Below are 9,953 nucleotides of genomic sequence, written 5' to 3'. Positions count from 1 at the left end.
ATTATTATAATTTTATTTCAATTATTAAACTGTTTTTATCTCAACCCACGAGTTTTCTCACTTGTGCTCTTCCAATTCTCTCCCCCATCCCACCGGGTGGGGGGAGTGAGCGAGCGGCTGCGCGGTGCTCAGTTGCCGACTGAGGTTAAACCACGACAATGAGTATAAACAGAGCAGCAGGAAGAGAAGGGAGTTGGGAAGCAGAAAGCAGCAGAAGGGAAATTTTAGGAGTGAAGCATTGGCAAAGGAAATAAAAATGCAGGGAGAAAGAGACCCAAGTACAGTGTTAGGGCTGACAGATTAGATAGATTAATGAATGCATACTGGGTTTAACTACTTTAATGTTATTTTCAGTAGCTAAAATTAGGTACCTCTGGCCATTGCAAAACCAGGATTTTGTAAGTATCTGAGACTGAGTTTTAATAAACATAGAGGTAAACAGCCTCAACTAAGTAAAAAAATGGAGATCAAAATAAGGAATTAAAAATTACATTTTTAATGTTTTGTTTAAAACTTATTTTTAGCCTGAGATCACAATTTGCAATGGGCAATCTATTTCATGCTCTTGTACATCACAGTACAATGAATGTCAATGTTCTAAATGCATGTACAGTGTCCTAAATAAATAATGTTGACAAATAAAAATACTTCTTCAACAAGCCACGACAGAAAGCAGATCTGCGATCTGCATAACAGAAACCTATACCTGTACCTATACCATATTTATGGAAAGACATAAATGAAAGTAGAGTCAAAGGGACATTTTAGTTAAATGGTTGATTGTAAAGAATTTAAGGCTTGAAGAAAACAAGGTTTAGGAAAAAACTTTGGGAAAGAAAAGAAACCCAAATCAAACCAAATTACACATGGAAGGAAAAAAAACTGGCCCCATTTGGCAACAGGCAAAATTCCTGGACCGTATTAATACAACTATCCACACATAGCATATACATAGCATATACAAAAAACAATCAGTCTCCTTTCAAATCTCTTTGAAGATATCAATACATCAGATAGCCAGAGATTCCATTTCAAACTTCAAAAATTCTCATGTTCTGTCATCTTTTCCATAAACTTTTCATCTTCTATCTTAAAACAATTAAGATTCTTTGTTCTTGTTATGCTGTTTTGGAAGATTAATTTTGAGCATAAACCTTTGGATAATAATAATAATAAAAGTGTTTTAAATTTATTCTTATGTCAAAATTTGCATTTCTGTAGCTATTTTCTTCTCCTGAAATTTATCTTCATATTTATTATACAGTCAACGTCCACCTCAGACTCTGTTCTGCTAAGCTAAACAAGCCAACCACTTTTAATCTCACTTCTTTAGACAGATGTCCCTCTCCTTTAATTAATCTAGTAAACCACAGTCTGTCTTCAGATCGACTTTTTGTTTCTGGAAAAAGGCTAACCTAAGCTTTGTATGTTATTCCAGAGGAGGTCCTGCCCATATTGAAGAAGAGTTCCAATAATTCTACATCTCCATCAGATGACAGAGTTTTCTGTCCAAACTCTCTGCTTCTCTGCTTTGCCAAACATACCTTAGAACAGTAGTAGCTCTTCTCACACCTGTCTCATGCTGGCAGCTCAGATGCCAGTTGACCAGGCACACAGATTTCTCTCCTCTGTCATTTCCATTTGGACAACTGACCAGTCTACAGCAGTTTTTTCTGTCTCCTTCAGTGACTGACTTTTCATTGTTCAATATCATTCTATTACTACTGCTCCTTGGTTTAGTCCTCCACAATAGCGACAATACTCTCCAGCTTTCTTGCTTCCCCAATTAAATGAACCCATGCCTATTCTCTACCTGGTGGCCACTACTGCATCTATTAAATAGGATCAGTCCCAACAGTGTTGTCAAAAGACGATCCCCCTCCTTTCTGACAACTGTTAAACTCTCCCTTCTGCAGTTTTTTTACCCACCTCACAATTCATTAGCAATCTCCGTCATCCACACTTCATTTTATAATTGTACAGGAGTCATATAGCAGATGCTTAACCGAAATCTAGATCAGTGGCATTCTCTGGATTAGATCCCTTCTCTGAGAAATTGGAAATATTTAAAAAAAAAAAGAAGAAGAAAAAAAAGAAAGAAAAGAGATTGGTCTATCATGATCTACCTTTACTAAAAACATGCTGATAACTGGGATAATTGCATTTCCCTCTTTGACCCTCCTTACTCTTTCCTTCAAGATCTTTTCTAAGACAATGTCCAATACTGAGGTATACTATCAGGAACATTGTTGGTGGATAATTTTCCACATTTTCTGGAAAATAATCAAGCTGTTAAACAACTTCAGCAACAAGTTCTGAAATACACAGATTTTCTTCCTTGGGGAAAAAAAAAACCCCACAGCCAAGATTGGTTTTGCTATTCTTTAATCCACTTGATAAAAAGAGTTCAAGAAAACCTGGTCATACGCTGAACTTATAAAAATGGTATTTATTACAGAACAGCATTGATATAATCTGCATGTTCAGGAATTAAAGATTTTATTAGCTCTTAGTTCCTGCATATTTTTTGATTAGCCAGTTTTAAGGCTAATGTTCACACAAATATTGTTGGGGAATGCAAGATTCATCTAAGCTTGCTTTTGACTGTACGGACTACAATTGCATAAAAAGAATGCGCCTGAATCTAAAGTAAAAAAGAGCTTCTCAGAAAATCTTTTCTTAAAAAGAAGCAAAAAAGTTTGCTAACAAAGCTACTGCATTGTCAGGGATATTCTAAGATGCAAGGAAGAGGAACCAAGAGCAACTAAGAAAACTCAGATGAGAAAAACAGCCTTACTATTACTTTTTCAGCAAAATTCACATTCAAAGAAAGAGAAAGAGAAGTGAAAATAAAAGTTCATTGCTGTTTTCACAACCCATCATTAGCTGGCTGCAGATACCTGTATCTACTAAAAGTGGTGGCAAAATGCCTGTTTATTTAAAAGGGAACAGAATTTCAAAGTCCCTTTGAAAAAAAACTACCTGGGTAGTCAAGGCATTTGACAAGCCTGGACAGAAAAAAGAAAAAAAAAGCAAAACCAACAAAACTTTGCTCTCTTTGGTCGCACCTACCAAATGTCACACTCTAGGACATAATGGAATACAGACACAGATGCCCAAATTACTTGGAGTACTGGAATTAACACAGGAAAATCAGAGCAGTGCTTTCCCTGAGATAATTTACCCTCTGTTGTCCAGTATTGACATTCAGGACCTGAGAGATTTAGATGCCACCACCCTGTTGAAGTGTGCTTTTCCTTTTCTTTTCTAAAGTCCTCCACACCATATTCATGAAACTACATATGATGTCTTAGTCGTTGCAGGGAATCTTGATTCTCAGCTACTATTCAGCTTGGAAAATCTCCCTCTATGAAACATCAGCTAAACCAGATGCCTGCCAGCTTAGACTGAGAGATCAGAAATGAAGTAATAGCTTGAAAATCACAGCATCCTCATGAAAGTTGGCAATGCAGATAGAAACAGGAAACTTGAAACAGGGTGAGAACTCAGCTAACCATGTGATTTCCAAGCAGATAGTCTGTGATATGCTGCATACAGCAGGTACAAGTCTGAAAAATGCATACGTGTTAGCAGAAAGCATACAGTAGCTGTGCTGAAAAGAACTCAAAGCTTTCTAAGCACTCATCCAGTTTGAGGTAAAGTATTTTGTATGGCTACAAACTGTGATCAGGGAGGCACACAATACTAGTAATTTCCCCTTCCTGTATGTCTTCAGATCAATGAGACAGGTTACACCTACCTGTTAATTTTTTTAACTCCATAACATACCTTAAGAAAAAAGCATTTTCGACAGAGGAAATAAAAAGATACAAAAAGAAAGAATGTGGATCAATTTTCCCCTGCTCATTGAAGTACCCATGTTGTGTGATATCATGGATCAGCTGCAGATAAACTAGTGTACATTTGTGTAGATCTTACTGTTTCCGTATTGCTTTTTAGAGATACACGTTGCTATCCCACGGAAAACGCATGCCAAAAAAATCAAACAAGAATAAGAATGATTCCGCGATATGAGAAAACAACTTTTTAAAGCCACCACTTTTTCAACAGTGCACTTTTCTAAACTGCATTGTGGGAAGATGCTTTGGGTGTTGAATGTGTCTAACATTTAAGTTTATGACGCATGCATCAGAAATGAAAAAAGTTGCCCCGGGTTGCCCAAACTTAAGGTAGGTTCTTTAATACTTAATAGTACAGCAAGTCTAGTCTGATTCCATGACTCTTAGTGAAATCCCAAAACACAGAACCCTTACCTACCTCTGAATTTTAATCTCTGAAAGCTTCATGTAGATCTAGCATGAACTAGATTCTCCTCCTGCAACAAATATAGACAATTAGACTAGAAGTATTAAAATTAAATTATTGTGATGTAACCTTATGCATAAACATTCAACTGCCAGTGAGTACACGTACACTGAAAATAGAACCCATGGTCTCTAGACTCAAAGACTCATACACTTTTAGCTCTCATACTTGAGCTAAAAGTGAATCTGTTGGTTGTATGAAAGCTTCGTCATGTATCTTAATTACTGTGTTGCAGAACAAGAGTGAAATGACCGTCATATTCTTAAAAAGAAATTTCTTGCACAAATACATTTCGTACATTAAAGTTAACGATAGAATCCATAAATTACCACATGACTCTCTGAAATAAAAGATGAAGTCTCATAAACAGAAAACAATTGAGAATCACTTTCTATAGTTTACTCAGTGATGTGATGACTTATAAGACATGGTATGGTCTCTAAATGTAGCAATAAATCAAAACTGTAATGCTAGGAGAAGTGTGATTTATTTTTTCCTTAATTTATTTTCATCCTGCTCTTTTCACTTCTAAAATATAGTTTCAGCCAAAAGCTGCTCTGGGGCCTGAAGGACTGCAAAAATACTGTGTGCTTCACCATTCTGTGCCTATGAATGACTGTCTGAACCTGAATTCCCAAAATTTGTGGAAGCAAAGATCAGTAAAAAGCCCATCTGAATGCACACATCTTCCTGACTATCTAACCCTGAAATCTATGGAACCAAGGGAGTATACTAACTTCTCAATGTAAGTGTGATGAACGATATGAGTCCCTGTCCTGAATTATAAGAATTTTATTTTGGACAAGGTCCATTTAAGCTATTTTTCCTCATGAGTGATCTGTCAGTATAAAACAATCGTTACATGCATAATTTTCCTACAGTTGGCATTTTCAAATCCTCCATAATTTGTAACATAAAACTTGGAACACTTTCCAGAGAATCACCATTCAGAATGTTTTGCTGTCTACTGTCAATTTAAATCAAAACTAAAATTCCGCTTATTCTTACCTCTACCTTTTACTTCACATTCTGGTTTCTACTTTCTTATGTGTTATTTCCCACTCTTTGTTGTACTTAATGAGTGTAAGTTGTGAGTTTTGAATTGGACTATAATTTAATCTTTTAGTTCTTAATATCCTGATATTTTCAGGCAGTAGGTACTTTGTAACTGAACAGAGTAGAGAGGGTTCAGAATTTATATGAATCTGGCAGAAAATACAGAATGTGATTGCCTGAGGAAAAGAGGGGACATTAAAGATTATACACTGACAGCTAGTTATGGCTAGCTGTTGATGAAGTATCCAGCTGTGCTTTACTGTACACAAAAATATTTTGGAAGACCCATAAAAATGCCAGCAAACCAGTAAAATTTTCAGAACCATTATATATATGTGGTCATTTAAAAAAAATTGAATTCCTAAGTAGTTTCCCTAAAACTAAGTCACACATTAAGTAAAATCCATATTGCAATATGAATATTTTAAGGAATATAGAAATTCAGAGTACTACCTCTTGGTGAAAAATAGAACTAACTTAATTTCCTGCTGAATGGTAGATGCCATGTTTTGGTGAAGAGCTGGAATCAGTCATGGCTCTTGATAATTTGCCAGCCTACATAATGTGAAGCAGAATTACAAGAAATCCTAGTTATTTATGATTTAATTATTTCAGGTTGTTAATATGTGGTGTTGATTTAGCAAACCACATTTCAAGTACTTTGCAAACATTATCTAATTTGTTTATAAATATGTCTCTCCATTTGGGGTTTTTATTTATGCCATACTTTGTTTTGGGTAAATGTGTTAAATTAAAATTAGCCACCCCAATAAGCAATACAGTAAAAAAAGAGAAGCAGTAGAATGTAAGAAGATTTAATGTAGCACAGAGCCCATTCTAATATTAACAACTATTTTGTCAAAACTGAGGTTTTGAAAGCTGCAGTACTGCAGGCCAGACTGTATCATTAAGGTACATCTGTGGAGATGGTAGAGAGAAAGCCTACTGAAGGCACTGAAAGATAGCTTTTTCCCTAAAAGAGGTCTAACACACACATATATTAGCCAGCCACCGAAGTCAGACAGGGACACAGCAACACAAACCCACAAAAAATAAAAAGCTAGTGCTTGAGCAGTGCGAAAGCTGCTGTAGTTTATAGTTGCTACAAATGCTTCTGCCTGCTTACAGTAGAGCATTTTTCCATGCATCTCCACACTACAGACCAGAAGGTTTCTAATGGTACTCAGCTTCAGTCATCTTGAAAGACTTAAAAGACTTGAAAGTTTTCCTGAAGTTTGTCATTACATGAATTCATGTCCTGGAGCAACTACAGATATGAGATTCAATGTATCCTGTGTTAAAAACACAGTGTAAGTCTCAGCTGACTTGACTTCTTTCAGATCTAAGAATATATCCATCCACGAGGCCTGTCTTGTTTTACTAAACAGTGGGTGACATTTCTTACTAACTCAAGTACATGAAATAAATAATAAACTAGGTATGAAGGAAAAAAGTATCTATCAAACAAATTATTTGAAGAACAGTACAGTCCATTTATTTTTCAGAAGTTTACTTAAAATTTCTACTAATTTTCAATGAATTTTGGCTTAATTTTCTTTAAAAGCAATGGCTACTGCTTCTGGGGCCTACTTGCTTAGCACACAGTCACTAACCTGTTAGTGCTGGAGTCTTTCACAGACCCAGCCATCTCCTTCTAATGACCTTTGAGGGCTCAGCCATCCGACGTTGAGGCTCCAAATGCTTAGCTGTCAAAAGAAAAAAAGAAAGACAGACTGCATCTAAAATACTTCTCTCCGCCATGTACACATGCTGCAATAAGAAGTGCATTATGTCAAGCTTGGCTTATGAACTCATTTTCACTATTTGATAGGATACAGTATCACTGGGATTTGTTGAAACGACTAGAAGTGTCTTTTGGGGAACAGAAGGTGCTAAGCACAGCTATAGTATACTTCATTTCATTTTTTGAGCAAGGAATGCATCTTTCTCCTGCTGCCACTGACACAAAAGTCAGTCTTTATTGCTGCTTAGAAAAAAGACTTCATAAGAATCTAGTTGCCACTTGGACACATCTTTCTATGACTGTCAGGATCTTTAAGATAAATGTGTGACTCCTGACGGCAAGCTTCAGCAAAAAAACTAGCCTACATGCATATATCAATCAGTATATTTATATATAGGTATATAGTAGTCAGTTTAATACACATATATTGCTGGAGATGTTTTGTTATTTACTTCTTGTCACTAAATTATGACCTGTAAAAATTCAACTTTTTCTATACTTTCTCAATTCACTTACTAAAATATAACAGGGATCTATTTAATCTTATGGGGTCAATGAACATTTCAGTGCATTTTCACTACATTTGACAACTGGAATACAAATAGGTATTTGAAGCTTTTTATGAATTAATTCGTGGAGGGTCTAATACTTGTGACAATCAGAGGGATTATGTTCTTCTTCCCTTGTTCAAACAAATGTTTTCTTTTACAAATAAGAGCAGAGAAGCATGGGAATAACCATTTCAAATTTATCTGGACCAGCCAGCACCCTAGATCTATCAGTGGCCAATATCACATCTTTCAGATAGCAACCTTACATCTCTGCTAGGGATAAATAAATGAATGTCAGCGGTAAGATGAAAAGGATGAATATTGAAAACAATACCTGACCATATTTGGCCATTTCAATTGGATAGTAATCTGAACCAATGACTTGTTGGTACAATAAAAAGCAGGTCATAAGAATATCAAGAGGAAAAAAATCATGAGTCTTCAACTATGCCAAGCAGCTGGGTTGAATAGTTTCATAAAGCAACCACATTCTATTCTGAAAACTGTTGAGTTTTATCACTCCACTTCCTACTGGAAAGATGGTTCAAACTCTCATTTTGTTAAAGAATATCTTCTTAGTTCCAACCTAAACTTACTTGTGCACAGGATACAGCTATTTTTTTTTCTTGTACCAGTATTATCTTTCGGCTTTAGAAATTCCTCCACAGTTTTTGCTCTAGAAAAGCAGAGAGGGAAGTGAAGGTCTCTCACAGAGGGATCAAGCGTGTGTGATTTAGTCTTTGTTTAGTGAGACTATTAAACCATATTCCGTTAGTCACTGTTTGCAGAAAATTCTGCCCTTTCTCTGAGAGAAACTCTGTACTCCTTTTAATACAAATTCCATTTTTTTGAATGTGGATGGTCACAATATATGTAGTACTCTTCACAATAATTTTCTAGGGCCCTGCATTAATACTTCTTACTCTCCTGCAAATTCTTCTGATATATTTAATTGCATTTCCTTTCTCTGGGCCACATCACACTGATAACTTATAACCCATCCTGGTGAACTCAAACTTTTCTCCTCCACTGTCATTTCCTTTTCATGAACCTTTCATTTATAGAAGAAAATTCTTTTATCAGTCCTTACTAGCAAGACCTTCTTGTTCTTGCATTTTATAGCAATTGCTATTTGCCTTTCTCGTCTTAATTGCTTTTTCTTTGACAATATATTCCAAGTTTTGCACACTGCAGAGGTCAAAGTAATTTATCTGCAGCTGCCTAGATAACTTTTTCCTTCTGAAAAGTTACTGCTTCATGAACTATTTTTGATGCCATACATCAGACTTCTAGTAAAAATCATTGCTACTAGACTCATTTGTGCGCTTTCCTACGTTTCTGCAGTCAGAAATCTAAAAACTGGAGGCAATCCATCCCACCAGGTAGTCCACTCATTAGGAGGTACCTGATGAGGAAGTACTGACCTCCTCAATTTTTCCTGTCATTTCATATGTCTCAGTTTCCACTTCCATACCATTGTTCTCATAGCCATCTTACTCCTGCTACATATTCAGCAATGTCCCATTTTCTGCAAACAGAAGCAGAGTGCTAATTTAGGCTGGAGCCACACCTGTAGTTATTTTGACCCCTTCATCACTGATCAGGATGAGCTTGACTTTGGTTAATTATCGTCATCTTTCTTAACTTTCTGATCTCCCTGATAAGATTCCTTGATGATCAATCTTTTCTCTTTTTTTCATCCTTACAGGTTTCCAGTTTTTTCTTAGGATCCTGTTTCAGCTGTCTAGTTATCCAGTTAAACCTAGAGCTCTCCCCTACAGAATTTCCCTTGCGCTTGGCAACAAACTCAAAGTACTCTGTGTATGTTTCCTTCACATCATTCCAGAGCCTTTGACACAAGAATCTTTTCCGTCTGACCTCTCTGAATTCCTTTATATACCTCAAATCCATGATTTTTAACTAGAAAACATTATTTAGCAGCCTGTTTGTTTGTCCTTCCTTTTAATTTAAGCTGAACAAGCTCAAAGTATTGGATTGTGTACTTAGTACTTATCAGCTTTCTGGAATATCTTTATTTCTTGATGTTGTATCACTCTTTAATGACAAAATCTCTCAGCTATCCCAAAGAGAAATGACAGTGCTATTCTTACTAATGATTTTTTCTGCTATCCATATCTAGGAAATTAAAAATCTGGTAAGTACACAAATATAAATACTCATAGTATTTATAATATGAAGAACCACAGGTTTAAATTCTTGGAATCTACAGAATATTTTTCTGTTGTTGCAGTGGTACTAATTTTTTGCAATCCTTT

The sequence above is a fragment of the Aptenodytes forsteri genome, unplaced genomic scaffold, assembly GCF_000699145.1.
Source record: "Aptenodytes forsteri isolate BGI_AS27 unplaced genomic scaffold, ASM69914v1 Scaffold27, whole genome shotgun sequence".
In the NCBI taxonomy this organism is placed as follows: Eukaryota; Metazoa; Chordata; class Aves; order Sphenisciformes; family Spheniscidae; genus Aptenodytes; species Aptenodytes forsteri.
The sequence above is the reverse complement of the archived record's forward strand: the minus strand, read 5'-3'. Positions refer to the sequence as shown.